The sequence below is a fragment of the Ursus arctos genome, unplaced genomic scaffold (genome assembly GCF_023065955.2).
Source record: "Ursus arctos isolate Adak ecotype North America unplaced genomic scaffold, UrsArc2.0 scaffold_19, whole genome shotgun sequence".
NCBI lineage: Eukaryota > Metazoa > Chordata > Mammalia > Carnivora > Ursidae > Ursus > Ursus arctos.
This window is the reverse complement of record NW_026622863.1, coordinates 29,737,748-29,761,802: the sequence shown is the minus strand read 5'-3', so window position 1 is coordinate 29,761,802 and position 24,055 is coordinate 29,737,748. Positions and strand designations below refer to the sequence as shown.

Sequence of the window (24,055 nt, the reverse complement as noted above, 5' to 3'; positions counted from 1 at the left end):
GCAGTACGGTTAAGTCTAGGGTCAGTGAAGGTAAGAACTTTTATTATACTTGAAGAAATCTTTTCCTACCTCTTTTTGTCACTTGATAGTAATGGTTTATATCTGCTGAGTATGTAGGCAGCAAAAAAGGAGCATATAGCCAATTAACAAGCTTTTACTGGGCCAAAATATTTCTGGTTTAGGAAAAAACTTGTAAAAAGTTAAAATGGCTTCTGGGCTTAAGCCAGGAGAGATGGTCTCCCTCTCAAGGAATGCGCCGTGAGCTGCTGGCAGCCAGTATTCCCATCGGCTGGGCCCAGAAGTGGGTATCTGCTGGAGTCCCACCTTACCCACTGTAGGCTCCATGAAAGCTTCACCTCTGTGACTGGAGCCCTTGTAGCAAGACCAAATCAACAGGCTTCAGGAGCATTCAGCAATCCTCCCATGACCATCCACCATGACATGTGGATTCCTGCTCAGTGAGAACAGGAGTACATGGTAGCTTGTCTTCAATTCTGTGTGTCTCTTACAGGAAGACGCTCCCATAAACCTTGGGCTGGAGGCCTTCCAGAAGTGTATCCACCTTGCTGAGCCATGACTCCACACTCCTCCACTCCCCTGGCCGGGCCCGTCATTCTGGGTATGATAACCTTAACATTTTTAGCTAAAGCCTCTTCTTTCAGCATCACAGGTGATTTATGGGGGTAGACTTTTTTTATACGGACGTATTGAAGAACTGTCAGATTGTGTTGATTAAGTACTCATACTCAAGAGGCAAATTGCCAAGGTTAAAAAGAAGGTGGTAAAGCATCCTACCGTGGAGTCTCTCGGCAGCTTCTCTAGGCTTCGGTTTAGTTTCCTAGTAAATCAATCAGGAATGATGGGGATAGTGATAGTAGTAATAACAGTTGTACCTACCCTATAGGGTTGTTTCCGATATTATATGAAATTAATGTGTAGCATATTCAGGAACATGGCAAACAGAACATTAGCTACTGGAATACTCTAAGTACATTGTAGTCAAATTATATCCTAAAAGTAACTTTTATTCACACACAGTAACCAATAGTCACACTCAGTGTATTTTTATAGCATCTCTGAACTAGAAGTACAGTCATCAGAGATGGAGGCCCCCAGACCAGCCTGGTGAGGGAGGGGTTATAGGGGAAGCAACTGGTAGCCTTGCTTTCTACGTTGGTATATTCACTTTCACTGTCAAATCATCACAAACTCAGTGGCTTAAAATGATATAAATGTCTTGTCCTAGATTTGTGGAGGTGAGAAATCTAAAACGGGTCTCCGTGAACAAAAATCACCATGCTGCCCGGGTTGTCTCCTTTTGGAGGCTCCAGGGGAGAATGCATTTCCTTGTCTTTTCCCAGTGAGACACCACCCACATTCCCGGGCTCATGGCCTCTTGCTTCATCCTCAATGCCAGCAACTGTAGGTAGACCCCTCTCGCATCCCAGTATATTTACTCTTACCTACTGTCAGCCTCCACCTTCCAACTGAAGGACCCTATTCTTACATTGTGCCCACCTGTGTATTCCAGAATAATCTCCACATTATAAAGTCAGCTGGCTAACAACCCAAATTCCCTCTGCAACTTAAATTTCCCTTTGACGCTAAAGGTAACATAGCACAGGATCTGGGAATGAGGACATGGTCGTCCATGGGAGGTCTTCATTCTGCTTACCACTGAAGGTTATCTATCACGCTAAGGAATAAAATGGCGGAGGAGAAAAGAAATGCAACACTGAGGATTGAAAATGTTCAATATACGAGGATCCAGAAGGAACACACACACTCAAACACACACAAAGGAACTCTACAGAGCAAGGCCTTCCAAGATCAGTTGCTTAAATTTTCTCCAGAAAGTCAATATTATCAAAATGCTGCCCTGTTTCTTTCTGTGGGAGAAACACACAGGGTATAATGAAAGCATCGATCATCAGATTGTTTGCAGAATGAATAGAAATTGAGGGATGATTTCATCTTTGCTCTGCACAGATTTGGTTCACATTTTATTAGCATTAATCTGCAAGCCTGTGTCCTCCTTTTACTGTCCGTCATTCTTATCAGGAAGAAAAAAAAATCCCTCAGCTTCCAGGTCATCAGTGAAGTCAATCTACACAGGAAAAAAAAAACAAGGGGAAAGAAAGGTATTATTTGGTTGTATTTGAGCTTATGCTACTTCTGGTTTTGCTTTAATATAAAATTGTAAGGTAAAAACAGTATACAATTATAGTTTTTAGATAAACCAAGCAGGACACGAAGCATGTTAAATCCTAGTTCACAGAATTCCTGGTTCTTGTCCCAATTCTTAAATTGTCATTGATATTCGGCACGCATCTTCTACGGACGCTTTTCATGCACGCACATGAACGCGCGTAACAGTGAGGAGGAAGATATATATCGTTCCGGGCATGGTGTGTGGGTGTGGACCCTGTGGCTGGCCTGAGGTGACATCGTTTGGGAAACACTTATGTCTTTATATTTAATGTGCCTTTCCAGGAGGAAGAGCTGTCTTTGTGTTTTACTTCAGAATCTCTGCTATGGACCTTATCTTAGTAGAGTTTTAAAGCTTTCTAGACAAGAACCAGACCTTCTTTTGAGACTCATTCTTAGCGTATTGTATTTTTCTTCTTCTCCCTCTTTTTTTTTTTTTTTTCCCCTTACGGGCTCTTCTCAAAGAAGGTGAATTTTTGAACTACAGGCATTACCTGCCATCTTACTTCCTTTTGGAAAGATCACATCCTTGAATACATTGTTTCCTCGATCTGCTCTCTGTTTCAAGGATGCCGGTCATCTACCCTGGTTTCTTAAGCATCTTCTGTGGCTTCTCCAGTCCCGAGAGTGATGCTCTCGGCCCTGTTACTCCTGTGACCGCACAGGCAAGTCTGCTGCTGTTAGCTTTCGTGATCTGTGGGGGCGTCTGTTTTCTTACTGGTGTACCACAGAGCTAGCCCCAGTGGGGACACCGTATGAATTCTAACCCTGGCCCAGTGGCCACAGCCTCGTTTTATAACCTCAGATAGACCATTAACCTCTTCGGGCCACTATCGGTCAAGGGGGCCAGTAGAAGGGAGAGGTGGTTTTCGAACTATGTTATGAGCCCCGAGTGAAAGGAAGCTAGGGGCAGCCTTAGGATGGAGCTCGGGGTGGGGGAAGAGCAAAGAGGAAGCTTGCCTCCTTCAGCTCGTTCAGCTATCACAGACAAAAGTAGTACACTGTTTTGTCTTGAACATAATAGAGGATTGCATCCTTAAAAAAAATACTGAACGCTGAAACTCACTAGACTCCTCTCTACATCAGCATCTCTCTCTGAGAAGATACTGCAGAATCCTGTTTTGTGGACTAGATATAAAATATCTGTGGAATTGGCCTTAAATTAAGCCAAATCCTCATTAACTGTTTACTTCCATTACAAAAACATGGAAAAATGTAGATGATTCTCTGCATTTCGGTTGATTCAACTGCTTTTCATCTGATATGTGTATTATCAAAAAGCCAACACATTTGAAAACATTTTATAACTGAGCACATTTTCATCACCATAAAAATTTTTCTCTCTTTAGGAAACTCTGTGTTCTTTTTTTCTATCAACTATCTTCCAGCCCACTCTACTTTTCCAAACATGATTAATTTCTCCCAGTCATGGAAATCTGGCTCAAAACTCCCACATTTCTATATTTATTTTATAATTACTTTCAGTTGTACTAGACTAGGGATGGTAGAGAAAAAAACATAGGTTAATTACCAAGAGTACGAGTAGCTGTATCTTTTGGCTCTGTGTGTGTGTGTGTGCCTTGTCTTGCTGCTGTGGCTGTAGTTTGGGGAGTTAATTAATCTCCATGTATCTCTTTTTTTCAGAATCTCTAAAATGCTTCTATGAGAGTTAAATGTTACAGTTTATATGTTAATCACTTGTCACAGTGCCTAGCACGTAGTAAACTGCAATTGGCTGATAACATTGAATTATATGCTTTCTCTGTGTCTGCCCAAGAATGTCCCATCGAGTGCCAAATTAAAAAAAAAAAAAATATATATATATACACACACACACATATATATATACACATATATATATATGTATATATGTGTGTATGTTTTATTATTAAAAGAGAATAACTTGGAATTGCGGTATTTCTACTTCCTCTATTTTAAATGAATTTTTAAAAAATTCATTAAAGTGTATGATCTCATTGTTTAATCATAGAATGTATAACCTCCATATAAAGAATACCATGGAGCAGATAATGCACTGTTTTCCAGATACCAAAGCAGAGAAAACAAATACAGAGTAATATGAGCCAAAACACCTGTCTAGCACCCAGAGCAGATGTTGCTAAATTGATCTAGTCCTTCTTTTCGGGTAGGCGGAGTTATCTTATGATGGGGGCTGCCTGGAGTGTGCGCTGAGAGTAAGCTCTACCAGAAATGCCTAAGGGATGAGTCCTATTTATCAGCCCATTCTAATGTTATGAAGAGGGGCTCAAAAATACATAAAGAATGTCAATGAATTTTTTTCCTCTAAATAATAAAGCATAAAAGCAACAAGTAGGAAACTAAAAGATGTTCATACAATGAAAACATCTTTAGGAAAATATTCCTAAAATGAATAGTCAATCTGATGAAGGAAGAGAACTGGAAAATAAATGAGATATTGAGCTTATTTTTTAAATCTATGATTTAAAAGAATAATTTTTGCCACAATTATAAAGCAATGAAGACTCCGTAAGATACATATTAATCAAATACAGAATTTGAATGTGCATATAAATTTATAACCAGTGTGGAGTGAACTTATTTAATATTCAAAGATACAAAGTAAATTCCTAAATGGTGCAGTTTTATCTAATTTTCCTCAAGTCCTGAAAACAATTCTTGTAAAATATATTCTGATTTAAATAAATTCAGAATATAATTTCCTTTAAAGATGCATTTTTACAGCACATTTATCAAGTCACTGGATGTTGTACTGGAAAAGCATGAAAACAGAGGGCCGGCAGAACTCAAGTAAAATAAATCATACACTCATTTTCAAATATAGCATCCCAGAATATTAGAACTAAAAACATTTTTAACTGATCCAATCTTCCTCAGCCTTGCTTTTATTTTTTTATTTTCATACTAACATTTTCCCTTTAACCATTTTTATCTTCTATGTGAGATACGTATTCTTACATACAAAAATATTTATTTCCAGTAATCCCCGGAGATTCGTTTTAAAACAGGTGAGATATAAATTACATTGATGTCTTCTGTCCCTCTTTTGCATATAAAAATTAGATCAACTCACTCAGCCAAGCAGTTAGACCATCAGAAATTAGGAGAAGTCCCAAAGGCCCCGGGATCTTTTTACAGCTCGTCTCCTGTTGGTACATTTCTATCAACAGGAAAGTGCAGCCCATTAAATATATGTGGACTCTGTTCATATATAAAGTCAAAACATAATATTGTATATTATTTGTATTTACTTTGTTTGAAAAGATTTATTTGATAGCACGCATGTGTACATGCACAGGGGGAGGGGCAGAGGGAGAGAATCTTCAAACAGACTCCCTGCTGAGCCTGGGGCCCCACACACCTGGAACCCACAACCCATGAGGTCATGACCTGAGCCGAAACCAAGAGTCCCATGCTCAACCAACTGAACCCCCCAGGAGCCCTGATATTATGTTTTAATACAGGATGTGTTACATTATATGCATAAGCTCATGTGCATGCAAGGTGCAATTTTCAATGAAAAAGTACACGCAAAGATTATTATATTGGTATTCATTTTGACTAGACACAGGTAAGGCTGCCACAAACTAATAAGAATAGGGTAAACACCATAAGTATGGTCATTGCATTTAAATCAGTACTGAAATGAAGACTGTAACTTACATTGAAAAGTGAATGGAGCTTTCTATGATGGTTTTTCCCAAACTGTGTTCCTTGGACCATTAGAGAGGTTAATAGAGAGGTTAATAAGGTTTCAGTGGAAAGGGGTACTTTTGCTGCATATGTTTGTGAACTCTTTGGTGAGACAACAGTATCCACTTTCCACTGTTGTATATGAGTCCAGTTGCCTTAAGGTGCAGATGTGCTCAGTGCATCTCCCAGAGGGAAGGTGGACAACAGTTCCCTGTTCCATTTGACCATGGGACTCTTACGTAACAGGGGGGTGTCACAAGAGCTATGTTCCTTGGAAGATCTGTAGAAGCTGTCTTACATTCTATTGTCCATACCTGTTATTACATGTTTTGTGTGATCTCTGCATTTAATGCCATAAGACTTTAGTGAACATATTTCATATACATATAGAAGTATAAATAGATTGTGTGTGTATATATATACACACACACACACATATAATGAAATGTACATGTATATATAATTAAGTACAGTTTCTAGACAGAACTTTTACTTTCCTCTATAGTAATGAATCCTTTGAGTCCAGACTTACCCGAACAATAACAATTTAATTTCAGTTTGCTCTGTGTCTAGAATAGACATTCCATAAGGATGAATCAGATCCTAAATGACAGTAAAACATTGCAGATTATTCCAGGGACTCCTTTTTTATCTCTGTGTTTTCTACAAGGTGAAGATTTGTAGGTGTTTGAAAGGTAAGCCAATTGATGACTTGTACTTTGAGGTCTTGATTCACACATCACAAGAAAGAGTATTGTTTTTCAGTATTGTTTCTTACGCGAAGGTCTATCGAAAAGTTAGCGATCCCATTTAAGAATACTGGGCACATCTTAAAACACCGTAGAAAAGGAGGCAGATCTGTGGAGACAATATTTTAATGAGCAAACTTCTAGGAATGAGCCAATTCAGGCACACGGTCAGAAATCTGCCACTAAGCTCTCTGGGTGGTGGTCTCCAAATGCAAGTCATTTTATATTTTGCTTCTTTGAAAATAATTTAACACCATTGTTCTTGTTTACCTGCAGTGAGCATCACTGAAGAGGCTCCAGGTAGCGCTGCTTTGTTTCACAGGTTGTACGTGGTGAAATTGATCCAACCAGCAGATGTGTGTGATGACACAAGAGTCAGAAATCACACACATACCAATTAAACAGCTTATTTATAGTCAGTGTATTTGCTGTGTCTCCTTGCCGTTGCATTGTGTCTTCTGTAATTCACACTGTATGGCGGACTATTAACTCAAGTGGCATATAATGAAACGTTGAGATAAATAAAACTAAGAGGTGATTTTTTTAATTACTGGTATAGCTGTCGACTCCTAGAATAGTAGATTCAGGTGAAAAGGACTTTATTTGAAGGTAGCCCCTGGCGCATATGGCTGTTAGTTTAAATTAATTAAAATTAGGGGATGCCTGGGTGGCTCAGTCAGTTAAGCGCCCAACTCTTGATTTCAGCTCAGGTCATGATCACAGTGTCGTGAGATTGAGCCCCAAGTCCGGCTTCACACTGGACATGGAACCTGCTTCAGATTTTTCTGCCCCTCCCCCCCTAAAAATTTAATAAAAATAAAATTAAATGCTGCAAACTATTTGGTTTCCCAGCTCAAAAGTTCAGTAGTCCTCTTTCAACATGCAGTAACCACATGGAGCTTTGGACTATTGGACAGGGTAGGTACAGAACATTTACATCATCACAGAAAGTTCTGTCAACAGTTGCATGGATCCTGTTGTTCCTAGATGAGATCCCAAGGTGTGTAAAGATCAAATTCCTTGTCCAGACACATCAGTGATTTGTTCAAGTTCATATCACTTAAATTACTAAATTCAGAAGGAATCTGCCTGTGTTTATAATGGTATGAGTGTGTATATTCTTGAATGTGGTTGTAATATGATTGGGGATTATCACTAGTCTTAAAACTGGATTTAGACATGGGAATTAAAAAAATTTTTCTGAGGGGCTCTTGGCCCTCCCAGTAGAGCATGCAATCTTGATCTCAGTGTTACGAGTTTGAGCCCCATGTTAGGTATAGATACTATTAAAAAATATACTTTAAAAAAATAAGAATTTTCCAAAATGCATTGGGATATAATTCACATAATACACCCATGTTAAGTGTAGATTTCCATGAATTAAAAAAAATATGCATACTAGGGGTGACTGGCTGGCTCAGTCAGTAGAACATGCGACTCTTGATCTCAAGGTCGTGAGTTCAAGCCCCACATTGGGCATGGAACCTAGCTTAAAAAAATACAGTGAGTTTTTAAAAATGTACATACTAATATAAGCACCAACACCTCAAGATATAGAACAGTTCATCACTTCAAGAGGTTCTTTTGTGACCCTGCCCGATTAAAACCTATACCAACGTCCAGTCTCAGGCAGCCACTAACCATATGTATTTAACGTACTCTTTCCTGTTTGGTTTACATTCTGGATCCTTGCTAAACTCACTTTTTTAGTAATTTTTCATATAGATTCTTTAGAAATTTCTGCATAGGTGATCAGGCTATTCGTAAAGACGGTTAGATATCTTCATTTCCAACAGTGTGTCTTATATTTCTTTATCCAGCCATATTTCTTTGGCTAGACGCTCCAGCACAACACTGGAGAGAAGTGATAAGAGTAAACATTTTGTGTCGTTCCTAAAATTAGAGGGAAATATCCAGTCTTTCATCATTAAGCATGAAGTTACCTGTAGGTTGCCTGTTTGCCTATCTTAGGGATTTGACCTTATGCAATTATGGGAACTGGTAAAGCAGTCTCTAAGGCTGTTGTTCCTGATGCTTGAGGTTGTCAACATTACAGGCAGTTGAAGAAAAATGTAAAATGGGGTCATCACGGACAAGGTGGAACCCACAAACAAGAGCTGGAACCTATGAGGATGGACAGGAACCTGTGTAAGTCTGTGATGTCCTCAACCTCGATGATGTGTCTTCCCGGAGATGCTGGTGCCCTTGCGTGATGGAGCTAACCAGGCATCTGGCCTGAAAGTCAAAGAAACTAGGAGGATCCAGTTGGAGGAGGTCTGTCTGCTGCTCTGTGAAGAGGAAGATTCAAATTCTCCGGTAAGCACTGCTTTTCACAGCATCCTACAGATTTGGGTAAGTTGTGTTTTCACTTTCATTTAGTTCAAAATATTTTAAAATTTCGCTCTTGTGATTCTTCTTTGACTCATGTGTTAAAGTGTTTTGTTTTGTTTTTTTTACATCTCCAGGTACATTTGGGGATTTTTCTGCTATTTTTCTGGTAGTAATTTCTAGTTAAATTCTGTTGTGGTCAGAGTGCAGATCTTGTATGGTTTCTCTTCTTTCAAATTTGTTGAGGTGTCTTAGGGCCCAGAATGTTCTCTGTGAGCTTGAGAAGAATATGTAACTTCTATTGTTGGACGAAGTGGTCTATAGACAATATTCCATCCAACGTCTGGTATATTGACTTCAGTATGTCCTTGCTAATTTTTTGCCTGCTGGATCTTTCCATTTCCAATACAGGAATGTTGAAGTATTCAACTCTGACAGCAGATCCTTCTCTTTCTCCTTGCATTTCTATCAGTGTTTGCCTCATGCGGTTTGATGCTCTGTCATAGGCACTTCACATGTCCTGTGAGTACCTTATAATGACAAAAGAATCCCATTTTTTTCTCCTTGTCGCTTGTATAATTGCTGTCATTCGTTCTATTTGTACGTAAGTATCCATAAGTATATAAACATAATCAAATATGTTGTTGCTATTATTTTGGACAAAGAGTGATCAGATTTAGAATAAGAAAATTAAACCTCTTTATTTTGCCTTCTCTTATTCCTTCTCTGATGCTCTTCTGAGTTTCAGACCTAGATCAATTCACTTCTCCCTGAAGAACTTTTAACATTTTCCCCCATGCTGTGCATTACACTCCTGTGATTTATTTCTTTTATACCTGGAAGTCTGTACCTCTTAAGTCTGTAACCGCGTACTTCATCTGCTCCCAGCTCCTCCCCTCTGGCAACTTGCAGCTTCTTTATGTGTCTGTTTCTGTCTTGTTTGTTCATTTGTTTTTTTAGATTCCACATGTAACTGAAATCAAATGGTCTTTGTCTTTTTCTGACTTATTTCACCTAGATAATACCCTCTAGGTTCATCCGTGTTGTCACAAATGGTAAGATTTCATTCTTTTCTAGGGTTGAGTAATAGTCCATCGTGTGTGTGTGTGTACGTACACATCTTCTTTATCCATTTATCTTTGGACGCACACTTAGATTGCTTCCATATCTTCTTGGCTGTTCTAAATAAAGCTGCAATGAACGTAGGAGTGCATCTGTCTCTTTGAATTGGTATTTTCATTTTCTTCAGATAAACACCCAGCAGTGGAATTGTTGGCTCATGTGGTAGTTCTATTTTTAAGTTTTTGAGGAACCTCCATGTTTTCCATGGTGTTTTCCATGGAAACCGCACCAATTTACATTCCCACCAACAGTGTACAAGTGTTCCCTTTTCTCCACATCCTGGTCAACACTTATTTTTGTTCTTTTGATAATAGCTGATCTGACAAATAGGAAGTGATATCTTACTGCGGTTTTGATTTGCGTTTCCCTGATGATGAGTGATGTTGAGCATCTTTTCATGTGTCTCTTGGCCATCTGGATGTCTTTTGCGGAAAAAATGCCTTCAAGTCCTCTGCCCATTTTATAATTGTTTTTTTTTTTTTTCATACAAGTTCTTTATATACTTTGGATATATCCCTTTGTAGGATGTATGATTTGCAAATATCTTCCTCTGTTCAGTAGGTGGCCTTTTTATTTTGTTGATGGTTTCCTTCCCTGTGTAAAAGCTTTTTAGTTTGATCTAATCTCATTTGTTTATTTTAGCCTTTGTTGCCCTTGTTTGAGGGGAGTGGTTGGAAAAAAGAAAAAAAAAAAGCTAAGATTGATGTCAAAGAGCTTACTGCCTATGGTTTCTTCTACGAATTTTATGGTCTTAGGTCTTACATGCAAGTGTTTAATCCATTTTGAATTTTTTTTTGTATATGGTATAAGATAGTGCTTCAGTTTTCTCAGCACCATTTATTGAAGAGATGGTCTTTTCCCCTTTGTATATTCTTGCCTCCTTTGTCATAGATTAATTGACCATAGAATTGTGTATTTATCTGTGGGCTCTGTTCTGTTCCACTGATCTGTGTGTCTGTTTTTGTGCCAGTACCGTACTGTTTTGATTACTACAGCTTTGTAGTATAGTTTGAAATCAGAGAGCATGGTACCTCCAGCTTTGTTCTTCTTTCTCAAGATTACTTTGGCTGTTTAGGGTCTTTTGTGACTCCATAAAAACCTTAGGATTCTCTGTTCTAGTCTTTGCTAGTGAAAAATGTCACTGATATTTTGACAGGGATTGATTGCATTGAATCTGTAGATTGTTTTGGGTAGCATGGCCATATTAAGAGCATTCTTCCAGTTCATGAGCATGGTATATCTTACTATTTGTGCCATGTTCAACTTCTTTTGTCAGTGTTTCAGAATTTTCAGAGTACAGGTCTTTTACCTCCTTGATTAAATTTATTCCTAGGTATTTTGTTCTGTTTGATGTAATTGTAAATGGGATTGTTTTCTTAATTTCTCATTCTTATAGCTTGTTTTTAGTAAACAGAAATGTAACCAATTTCTGTACCTTATTGTTGTATCCTGTGACTCTACTGAATTCATTTAATAGTTTTTTGGTGGAGTCTTAAGGGTGTTTTCTGTATGTAGTATCACGTCATCTGTGAATAGTGACAGTTTTACTTCTTTTCCAATTTCAGTGCCCTTTATTTTTCTTTCTTTAATTGCTGTTGCTGGCATTTCCAATACTATACTGATAAAAAGTGGTGAGAATGGGCATCCCTGCTTTGTTCCTGATCTTAGAGGAAAATCTTCGTTTTACACCATTATGATGTTAACTGTGCATTTGTCATATATGTTCTTTATTACATTGGGATACATTCCTTCTATACCCACTTTGCTGAGAATTTAACATTTCTTGCAAGACAAATCTACAGGCAACAAATTTGCTCAATTTTGCATGTGCGAGAAAGTATCTCTCCTTAACTATTGAAGGATAATTTCACAGGGTACAGAATTCTAGATTGGTGACTTTTTTTTTTACCCTCTCATCACTTTAAATGCTTGCATGGCTTCTGAAGGTGTTTCTTTATCTTTGATTTTCTGAAGTTTGGATAGGATTTACATTGTTGTGATTTTTTTTTTTTTTTTACATTTATTGTTCTTGGTGTTTTCTGAGCTTCGTCAGTCTGTGGTTTGGTTTCCAGCATTAATTGGTGGAAATTCTCAGGCCTTATTGGTTCAAATATTTCTTCTGTTCCTTCTTTTTCTGATATTTCCATTATGCATATATTATTATACCTTTTGTAATTGCCCCAGGTTTCTTGCATATTCTGTGAGGGGTGTGTGTGTGATTTTTTGTTTTGACTGTTTTTGCTTTTTAGTGTTGGAAGATTCCTCAAGTTCAGAGATTCCTTCCTCAGTTGTGTCATTTCTGTTCCAGTGCTATTGATCAGTCATATTTTTGATTCACTCTTAGAATTTCCATCTTTGTTCACAGGGTACATCTGTTCTTATATACTCTCTGCTTTATTCATAAATGCCCTTAGCATATCAATCAATCAGTTGTTTCAAATTCTGGTCTGCTAATCTTAACATCCCTGACATGGGAGTCTGGTTCTGATGCTTGCTTTATTTCTTCAAACCGTTTGAGCTTTTAGTACTGTTTGAGATTTTTTTCTTGGCTCTTGGGACATGATGTACTGGGTAAAAGGAACCCAGCTCCTGTTCCAACAAAAAGGATTCTGCTTGTGCGTTTCACTCTGATAAGTTGTGATTTTCTGTTTCCACCTATGTCTCCAAATTTGACGCAGCAGTTTGCCCAGTGACCTTACATCTCTGGCAGATTTGAGATGAATTTTTGATTTTTTTATTTGTTCCATCATTTCTACTTATTGTTAAGATAGAGTAATGGCTTCCAAGCTCCTTACAGGTAGGACTGGAATATAGAAGTCTATATTACAAGACATTAAAAAATAATTCAGAGCTCATGTGGTAACAGGGAAATATTTTTTTAAAATTCTCTGAAGTTAATAAGGAAAAAACTTCTTTTCCTATGAAATACCATTTTGTATTAACTTTGGATAACAATTTCTGTATTTTCCTCAAAACAAAATGCAAGGTCTTTTTTTTCTCATAAACAGAAGGTCAGTTAAGATGTTACCCTCCCACAAAGTCCTGTTAAAGTGGATATTGCTGCTGGTCTAAAGAAATGGATACAGGTAACCTCTTAAAAAATAACTGTTCTTTTCCACTAGGACCATAGATAAGAAAGAGAAAAGCTCACAACAGTCCTAACCATAAGTATCCTAAAAATGTAACTAGGAATCCAAGGTGTTGGGATAAATACTGACCTTGTCTTCTGATAAGAACATTTCTTGACTTATTAAACATTTTCATTGAAGAACTGTTGCATCTAGTCATAAAAATAGTGAAATTTAAACAGTATTTAAAATTTAATGGTATATAATGAAATATATGACCTCCATTTTTATGAGAGTACATTAGAATGCCTTTTTTTTCTTAGCCCTAAAATGATAACAGTATGTAAAGCATAATTCTCAAAATTTTATTAAACTCATCAATGAGGGAACCATCAAGAATACAAGAGCTCACTTAAGAACAATGGAGAAAGAAGGAGATTGGTTAGTCAAGAAAGAAATGTCTAAATATGTCTAAGATTGCTAAATTATGTATAAGATTGGCTGTCTAAAGGCCAATAAATTGTATTATCAATATTTTCTGGTTAACCTCTAACTTTATTGAGCTTGAAACTACTTGCACATTTATCAGTCGTGGGTTGTTAGTCAAATACACTGTGACCACAAAGTTACACCTCCAGGAGGATTAGATGAGAGTCCAGCAGGATTTCTGTGAAATGCTCTAATGTCAAAAGCAATCACCACTTTGTCTCTTTCTAGGTGCAGCTCCATAGTTCAGCTTGTTTTCTAGACCAAGCTGCCTTTTGGATTCAGAGGCATGAAGTGAAAACTCCCACCCTCTGTACATCCTCACTAGAGGGTTATGGACAATATACAACCCAGACAGACCAGGTGGAACATGCTGAAAAATAAGGTACGAAATCAGCATACAGGAGCCCCAGAAGACCTTCATTTATCTTCAGGTAGTAAATTCCATCAGTGTGTTTAAAGGACAAAACCTCCGGAGTTGTCCCTGAGGAGGAGGATGAAACAGAGTTGCAGACCCAGTGTTAACCCTTTCTTACCCACATGTAAATAACATTTGCACAAACTCTCTAGCATTTGGTTTTGGTGGTGGTAAAGGTTACTTTTTTTTTAAAGGGCAAAATCATAGTTTTCATGCAAATGTAAAAAGAACACATGCCATAGATCTTCCAGAACTCAATTAGCTAACCAACAAAATTTTCCACCGGTTCAAAGGACAGTTCAAACAATATACCTGTATAGGCAATCAGGAATGCGGGAAGTGAATTTACACATAAATGCTACATTTGTTAACATTTACAGGACAATAATCAGTTGCAGTCCACAAACTTGAACTCATTAGCGTTTCAATGGAAAACTAATTTACAGTACTATAAGAAACTACAGATTATAAAAAAGCGGGCACCTGGCTGGCTCAGTCGCTGAAGCATCTGCCTTCAGCTCAGGTCCTGATCCCAGGGTCTTGGGATCGAGTCCCACATCAGGCTCCTTGCTCAGCAGGGAGCCTGCTTCTCCCTCTGCCTGCAGCTTCCCCTGCTGTGCTCCCTCTCTCTGACAAATAAGTAAAATCTTTAAAATAAATAAATACAATAAAATAAGATAGCTCAAGAGCAATGAACTGGAAGCCTGGGAAGGGTGAATGAGACAGAAACCCAGTCGTCCTTTGTGTGGGTATGTGTGCATTTCAGATGTGTCCATTTCTCCTGACGGTGGACACTTTAAGCGAGTATTTACCCAGAAGTGGATTTGCTAAATCAGGGGTATTCATATGCTTAGGTTTAGTGGATATTGACAGGTTTTTGTTCTCAAATGATGGTGTCAGTTTACACACTCATCAGCCATGTAGAATTCTTTATATGCTCATGAAAACGAGGAAGTTCTGAATCTCAGTTGAGATCTACAGAGGGTGAATCTTTAAACAGTCTCCTTTGTGGATTTTATGCATGCTAAATTTTTAGAGCTATCATCTGTGGTATGATAAAGAATATATCTGTTTTTTGCCTCTGTTCAGGTAAAGAATTTCTAAAACCCTTGGAATTTGGGTGAAGCTATCCAGTTGGTGAACACACCATGGCTGCTATGTGAAGGCCCATATACGAAGTACGTGCACCTTATTTGTTGAATGAGTAAATACACTGATTCTTACATCTAGCTCTTGAGTAAATCATTCTAGAAGTATAAATTCTGTGAGCACAGGCCAGTCTAGGTAGGGCTTGACATTCCGTCCATGCAGACCGATTCCAGAAGGTTATGGCTAAACAGTGGGAACACCGTGTGTAGGAAGGTTATATATCATCATAGCAAAGGACACCCTCTAGAACAATAATTTTCAGTTCAAAGCAGGTCAAGACAAATTGTCCGACGTGTGGTCCAGACAGCGGGCCCTGGCCTCTCCCATAGGATCAAGAGGAGGCCATCATGTCTCATATTCTCACAATATGGAGAGGATTCTAGTCTATAATTCATAAATGCTTAGTTTGTGAGGCTTAAACTCAACAGACAAAATATTTAAGTACCCATCTCTAGGCAAGCAGATTGGCCCAAGAAAGAAGAGGAAAAAAATCTAAAACTTGTATTAGGTATTCACCAATAAACATTCAGAAACAGCACAATATCCTGCAATGTCAGGATGACACTTTAGTCTTCATTTCCTAGGAGTATATAATTTTGGATAAAAAGAATTATGTTGGACTTTTGGTATCTGGCTTAGACTTTCTGATTTTAACCGCTGTTCACAGTGTGGAGTTAAGTTTTGGTCAGTGGAGCAAGAAGAAGTGAATGCCACGGGAAAAGGATCTAACACATACCCAGTGAACTGAGAAAGAGAAAATTGACAATCCCTATAGATGGCTCCCAGACTTTGTCCAGATTCAAAGTTTTGCTGAAAACTTTATTTTTTTAACTCCTAGAGCTTACATTCACTATTTACTTCTCCCATGCAGAGTATACTTTAAAAAACATTTTTTTAAACAAGAAACTTCTTTTTCAGGCAGGTCCACAACTTTTGAAGGACCAAAGAGATCTGACTCTATCACAGAAACCCCGCTGTTGACTTCCAGCCAATTATGAGTAACTTCAGTACCAAATTCATGAAAGAATAGTCTCTCCATATCACAGAAGCAAAGACCGCAGGAAGCTGAACAGGAAAGGAAGACTGTATGCCAGGCTATTGCAGTAGGGAAGAGAGACCAGCACTCAGTCTGAGCCCAGCTTCACTGAAACGGAGGACAGGAGGGAGTTTTTAAGTGCTGGTGTGAGAGGCACAGCAAGTCATCTGTGTTTGCCGATTGGCTTTACCCAAAGAAAAATTACACTCTGTAAAACTACTTCCTGTCACAAAGCTACTAATCAGGAGCAAGGCACGCGTGCAAATTACGCACATGTGGTCTCTCACAGATACCGGGGAGTGTCGGGTCCTATCTTCCTCCATGTTTCACATTAAGAAAGATGGGATGCAAAACCAGCGAGACTTCTAAAAGACTGATCATTTCAGAGAGTCAGGAAAAAGGAAACTGACAAACTTTCTAACATGAATGTTCTAGAAAAGGAAGATCAGGTGTGTGAAGTTTGATAAAGCTGAGGGTAGTGGGAAGACCATCTAGGTCAGTGTATTTACATGTTTTTAGAAGGACTGAAGCTGTGCTGTAGAGGGGCAGTCTCCTAGCCAGAGTTGTACAGAAAAACAGAACCGATAGGATGTGTGTGTGTTCCACTATACACATAGACCGAGAAGAAGATGGATTTTAAGGGGCTGGCAAGTCTGAAATGTGCAGGGCAGTCTGGCCACCCAGGGAAGAGTTGTTGCTGCAGTTTGAGTGTCAAAAGCAGTCTGTTCTTTGGGAGACCACAGACTTTTCCTCTTACGGCCTTCAACTGATTGGGTGAGGCCCACCCACATAATGGAAACTACTCTGCTTTATTCAAATTCTCCTGAATTCATCACATGTAAAAAAAAAAATACCTTCATAGCAGCATCTGGACTGTTATCTCCTAAAATTAATCCTCACAGGCAGTGATCCTGGTATACAGAAAAGCCCTCTAAAGGACTAGGTGGAATTTTGAGCATGTCTTTCTGAAAAATAAGTGAGAAAAGTTTCTGTACTGCTATTATTGAATAAATCAGCTTCTTAAGGGGGAAATTTCAGGTGACTTGACATAGACTAGGTTCTTGTGAGTTTTTACAGTTTCAGAGAAGCAGAGACAATCATAATTTTTCTTTTCTGGATAATGAAGCTTGCTTTGAAATATATGAATATCCGAAGAATGCCCTCAGGCAAAGAAGATGCAGCTTTTTGAGAAAAGGATCGAATTTGGGAAGTAGGAACAGTGCTTCCCTGCCCACATAGGTAAGGGGATTCTGACCTTCTGATGATAAGCAAATATTATTCCTATAACTGCAGGGGACCCAGCACACAATCTGAGAAGTAAAGACATTTGCAATTTACATTTTCACTGTGATATGGGGGAGAAAAACAAACAAAAAATGAGATGTGGAAATACAGCTTTTCATAGAGTTCGTCTCCACACCTACCACCCAGGCTAAGAATTAGATGCAGTTAGCCTTAAAAATGATGACTTTAGATATTGTGCAGCACTTGGGACTTTGGGAGAGGAGCAGATAGAACAGGAGGATGCATTCAAGCACTAAATAGAGATGTTAAGAAAAGCTTGCAACAGCTGAAGTTACTATTCACCTGATACGGTGCTATCTCTCACATCACTGCATACACCTTAAAATGCAAATTGCTCTTTTCTAGATATTGGCGATTTTTTCCTCCGTACGGAGGCCCGAAGATAATTTTGGCTTTCTACCCACCGCCTTGTTCTTCAACTTCCAAAATTGTGTATAGAGGTAAAGTTACCTTCATCATCCATAGTCCGTCCATGACAGCTTCTAACACTAAGGAAATTAAACCACTCTTGAAGACGTGGAGTTACGGAGATGTATTTGCTAGTATTTATTTCTCAAAAATCCGTCTGCAGAATATCATTCAATTGTTAGTCTAGTTTCCAGAGCCCATACTCTAGGTTCCTTTTCCTTATTCCTTTTTTTTTTTTTTTCAGAGAGGGGAAGAGAGGGTAAGGGTTGGGGGAGGGCCAGAGAGAGAGACAATCTCAAGCAGGTTCCAGTACAGGGCTCCATCTCACAACCCTGGGATCATGACCTGAGCCAAAATCAAGGGTCAGACGCTTAACCAACTGAACCACCCAGATGCCCTTATTAAATTCTTCTTACTTGACCCTGAAGAGTAGCAACTATACTACTTTGGCAGAAGGATTATTTTGAGCTAAAAGCAACTGAGAAGCAGAGATAAGCTCTCTGTCCTCCCATTTTCCTACAAGCAGGACATAAATTTGTACAGGTGTCCCCTTTTCCTTCTCTACCAGGAAGGACAGATGTTAAAATCACTGGAGACAACTCTAGACCCCAGTGAGCTCCGAGATGGCACAAGGGGGGCCTAACAAACATTACGAAGTAGCCCTTAGCTTCTCACCACTTACTGCCCTAGAAAAAGTCCTTTTCCTTTGTCTTGTCACATCTCTGAAAAGTTATGGTTCTTTTTGTCCTGATGCTACACAGGCCCGAGGACTGCCGTGTGTGGGCGACGCACCTGGTAATAAACTTCTGTTTTCCCTTCTTGATCTGTCTTTTGTACAGCCCCAGCCAAACAGCCTAGGAGCATAGAGGAAAAATTGCTCAGTTTGAATATTTGAGGGGAGGAGAAAAACCCTCTTTGTATAACTAACTGTTACAGTCGTTTTACCCCTCCCCACCTTCGAATGCTAAATATTTAATTCTTTGAGTTCATAAGAATGCCTCGTTGACCTTATTTCCTGGATTCTAAAACCCTACCCATGGTACGGCACTTCTTAAATTTAATAACGTTGTGGGATCAAGCCTGATTTTAGGGTCTTAAAACTAAAACGCAGTATGATAAAATGGAAGTAAAACAAGTTAATGATCAGTGGAGAAAATGGGCTTCAAAGGAACCAGTACTGTGTGATTTCTTGGACTGAGTGGAGGTACCCAGGTTTTTCTTGTATTCATACTTTTATGTACGTAAAATATACGTTATAAATGTATGCATACATATCACATACATTCATCTACATAATTTGTAAAGACATCCACTTGTGATGGCCAATCTCTGATTTAGATGGAGCTTGGACTAGTCCTGTCCCTTGAGATTACGTTTCTTTAGTCATTTTTAGTCATTGTTCATGTAATTCATGGACTGGATTGCTGTTGAAATAGACATTCTCCAACTTAACTTCTTTGTGAGTAAACACTTTCGACAATAGTCTATAACATTACTCTTCCCAGATCATGCACTAGAAACCCTTCTTTATAATTGCATAAAAGGAGAAATCTCCCCTTACAGCAGTATTTGCCTAAGAGATATGAAGATAAAAACGGTTTCTCAAAGAATTTGAGTCACCCCACCTATGCTAGGCTGGCCTTGGACCTGACTGAAGTCTTTCCTGATGAAGGAGCATTAGGATTTGTTTTAACCACTCACGAGCAGACAGAGGGATGCCTCCTGCCCGTCTGGAGGGAAAGCTCTCCGTCCCTAATGGGAATGCCCACCGTGAAATCCCCTTCCTAGCTACTCAGTGAGATTCTGCACAGGTCTCTTCTTATAATTACCAAATAAATACACCAGTTTTAAAAACTGCCTTGTTTTGTACTAGCTCTGGTTGGTTTTGCAGGTAGTTCTGAAACCTACATTCAGGATATTAATTGAATTAATGGTTCATAGAGATCTGAAAATATACTTACAAGAATGAATTCGAAGTTCTGTGTAGTCAGTGTTTTATCTTGTATTAAGTCTTGCTTGCGATTACAAAATTGTCTTTTTTTTCATTGTTTCTTAGAACAACTATCCTTCCTCTGATAATTCTGTCAACACAAATTCAGAAACTGAGTTTTTTCCCCTCCTTTGATTTGCATGTGCGCTCGTGACTAGAACACCAGTGGTTTGCAGATGAAGGTTGTGTGTGTTTGTTGCTGTGCTTGGGGCTTTTTAAAAAATTCCGTGCCAAAACCTTTGTTTCATCCTCTGCCGCAGAGAGTACAGATCATGAATGTATCCAACTGAGCTTAATTATACCAAACAAAGCGACTAGGACTTGGGAAGTGCTTCTCTCTGTGCCTGCTTCCCCAAGAAAGGAAATAAATTGGAGTGGTCTTTTCGTGGACTCAGCGTGGCCGTGGCGGGGGCCGTGAGAGAATAGAAGGCAAGGATTGGAGTTACGTTTTCCTAACAAACGGGTAATCCGTCCTCAATCCGAATTGGTTGAACACTACAACCTTCATTGTTTCCATTTCATTTAGTGCCCATAAAAATGAATTCACTTGAATTCAATGACTGCAGGCTCAGAACATTTGCCGTGTATTTGTGCTGGACTCTTAAGACTGATCTGTTCGTTTTTTTAATTCATTTTCTCTGAAAGAACATTAACCCAAGAATAAAGGAAGTAGAGAAGAATGCTCAGAATTCCATCACAAATTAAATTATTTTCAAATTTCTTTCCACTCCAAGCTCACATACTAATTTTGTACAGCTATCATCAGTGCATTTATGTGGTTATGTTAACCATGTATTTTGTAATCATATTTAGTGGGTACATAATATTACATCAGGTCGATTAAGCAGTTTCCTTAAGCATTCTGTCATTCCAGGGAGTGCAAAGTGAAGCTGTTTTTACTGAAACAAATGCTTAAAATTAACCTGTTAATAGGATTGCAAATGGATTTTTCTCCATTGCTTTTTTTTTTTTTTTTTGAGAGCGAGCGAGCATGCATGTGCAAGAGAGAGCAGAGGGCGAGGGAGAGTCTCGAGCAGACTCCCTGCTGAGCTCATAGCCCTGATGGGGGGCTTGATCCCACTACCCTGAGATCCTGACCTGAGCCTGAATCAAGAGTTGGATGCTTAACAGACCGAGCCACCCAGGCACCCCTGCCATTTCTTTTAGAATAAATTCCATATAGTGGTCAAATACTATGTACCTTTCCGATGACCCATGACGAATTTTCGAATATATACGTGTTTTTTCTCAATGACTTGAGCATCAATTACAAACATCACGTCTCTTTTTCCACAAGTCAAGTCCATGACTATTTCCTAAATATAGCTTTTCTCTTATGCAATCACAATATGTCAAAACCAGGATACTCAACTCTGATCCAAGACTCTCATGTAGTCCACAGGTCATATTCAGAGTTACCAATTGTTCTAATAATGTCCTTCAGAATCATTTTTTCTTGGACCAAGTCCAGTCCAGAATCACATTCACTTGTTAGGTACCTGTATTCGCCTTTAATATGAAACCATTTTCCGCCTTTGTCTTTCATGACCTTATTGAAGGACACAGGCCAGTTATTTTACAGAACGTCCTTCGGCTTGTATTTGCCTGTTTCCTTGTGACTAGATTCAGGTTATGCATTTTTAGCAGAAATACCACGGACCTGGTGCTGTGTCTTCCCACTGGGTTATTTTAGAAGTTGCAGGGTGTCAGTTTGTCTAAGTTGGTCGTTTCATTAGATGGTGTCGACCAGTTTTCTTCCCTGTAAAGTTATTATTTTTTCTTTTGTGATTAATAATTTGGGGGAGATACTTTGAGATTATGTAAATATTCTGTTCATTAAAATTGTGTCCACTGTATTTAGCATCTATTAGTGCTACTTGCCTGCATCAATCATTACTGTGATGGTTGCAAAAAAGTAACTTTATAATAAGCCATTATTTCTATATTTATTAGGCTTCTGCTCACCATGACAGCGTTCTGTCACTACGGACTCCTGTTTGCTTATTTAATTCAGTGCGTGTTCTGTTACTATCGATGATTTTAGGCTCAGACTGTTCCAGATTTGCCTGCAGGGAACCCCTGCAAACTGGCTCCTGACATGTCCCCATAATATTCTAAACACTGACTTTTTGGCACGAGATGCTCTAGGCTTATCCTGAAGTTTCTCTGTCTCCTCCAAGAATCCTTGATTCCTTTCATGGGTATTGGCATATAGAAACCAAGGTCTGCGTGCTGGGACAAAAATAGTCAGAATTTATGGCATTTGACCCATGACCCACGTGCTCCCAGCTCCATGTGTCAAAAGCACGACTGTGTGTGGGGCACCTGAAAATATGGGGCCCCCTCTTCCTGTAGCTCACAGGCTAAGATTATAGTTCTTTACAAAAGGCGTAAGCATTGCTGATTTCCTTTAGCTCGGGGTGGCAGAAGCTATTTTTCTGGAAGGCAGAGCTGAGAGGACCAGGCTCCCTTTTCCCCACAAAGGATGGAAGCCCTACTCCAAGTGTAACAACCCAAGCATGATTGGCCCTAATTGTCTTTGCCCCAGTGACTCTTAAGGTGGAATTTTCATGCCAGAGGAAGAAGCCAAGCTAAGTAGGTTATACTAGCCATCCAGCACCTGCTTTTAGAGCAAGGTATCACACAGGAGAGGGGGGCCACTGTCCTTATCCGCAGCTCCCGTACAATGTCATAGAAGTTCTTCCTACAGAAGCTCCAGGAGAATGTCCCAGAAAGGCAGGCTCTATAGACGAGAGACTCTGCTACTCTGCCAGAGGGGACTTTGGGGTAGACTATGGAGATATCCATACTTAGAGAGATTGACAAAACAACGGGGACCTTGGTGCAGTGTTTAATTGTTCCGTGATAGGGCACTGAGAAGCTGAACAGCATCAAGGAAAGCCAGCTATTAAGAGCCATGCTGGTTTCACATGCAACTTTGAGGGTTGAGAAGGCTGTGCGTAAGTGCTAGGCTGCACCCACTCCGGAAATTAGAACTCGATGTGACATGGAGGTTAGTAAAAACAGTCCCCAAGTCACAAAGGACAGAAGCCTCAGTGTCACGAGAGGATCAAGCACAGCTCTAACCAAACACTGGCTGAGCAGTAAGCAATCCAGGGACAACCCTTAGGAAACTGGGCTTTAAAATAACATCACAACCGTCCCTGGTGTCTTGGAGTAGTGCAGGCATGCCCGAGACTGTGACCTTCCGGGAGCAGTTGGAGAGAGCTTTCCAAACTGCTAATTCCTGTCTGAACGTGGGGCAGAGACCTAAATTTGTACTACAGTAGGAGACTGTAAGCCATACGCACATAAGATGGTAGAGGCTAACATCTGGCCAAGACAGGTTGAGCATAGGCATTGAGCCAGACCGGGCTGCTGCTGGCCCAGCGGTAATGTCTAAGCAGCATCAGACAAATTCCAGTACTTTTCAGACTAAAACGTAATTTAAAACTCTGAGCACAGATATTAGACATCAAAGATGTTTAAAGGTCAAAAAATTTAAAGGAGATATGACAATGTCTCCAGAAAATAGAACTTATTGAAAAGAAATAAATAAATGGAAACTCTGGAGTTGTAAAGTATAACACAACTTAAAAACTCACTGGACGGATGACATTGTCAAGAGAATGAGAAGACAAGCCCCATGCAGGGAGAAAAGGTTTGCAAAAAGCACATCTGAGAAAGGACTGTTACCCAAAATATACAAAGAACTCGTACAACTCAACAATAACGAAGCGACCTGATTAAAAAGCAGGACAAAGACATCAACAGACATCTCACCAAAGAAGATAAGCAGATAGCAAATAAGCATATGGAGCAACGTTCCATATCCTGTGTCCTCAGGGAAATGCAAACGGACCTATTAGAATGCACCCAATCCAAGACACTGACCACACCAAATACTCATGAGGACGTGCAGCAACAGGAACTCGCATTCATTGCTGACGAGAATGTAAAACAGTATAGACAATTCGGGAGAGAGTTCAGTAACTTCTTAGAAAACGAAACATATCCTTCTAATATGTTCCAACAATCCTACTCCTCGGTATTTCCCCCAAAGGAGTTGAAAACTACGTCCCAACAAAAACCTGC

General features: G+C 39.3%; 1 long non-coding RNA gene across 9 annotated transcripts in view; it reads left to right on the top strand.

Annotated features, from left to right (window-relative positions):
* LOC113252511 (uncharacterized) overlaps positions 1-24,055 on the top strand; it is a 90,272-nt gene that overhangs the window by 49,574 nt on the left and 16,643 nt on the right. For 3 of the 9 annotated variants that reach the window (XR_008960120.1, XR_008960119.1, XR_008960118.1), the window contains 6 exons: positions 512-8,966; positions 13,109-13,186; positions 13,886-14,039; positions 15,162-15,250; positions 17,384-17,496; positions 17,908-18,002. This is a non-coding gene — a long non-coding RNA (uncharacterized LOC113252511). Of the gene's footprint in view, positions 1-511; positions 14,040-15,161; positions 15,251-17,383; positions 17,497-17,907; positions 18,003-18,731; positions 19,825-24,055 lie in introns of those variants that run through there. The other 6 variants (XR_008960121.1, XR_003314879.4, XR_008960116.1 and 3 more) reach the window with 5 other exon arrangements.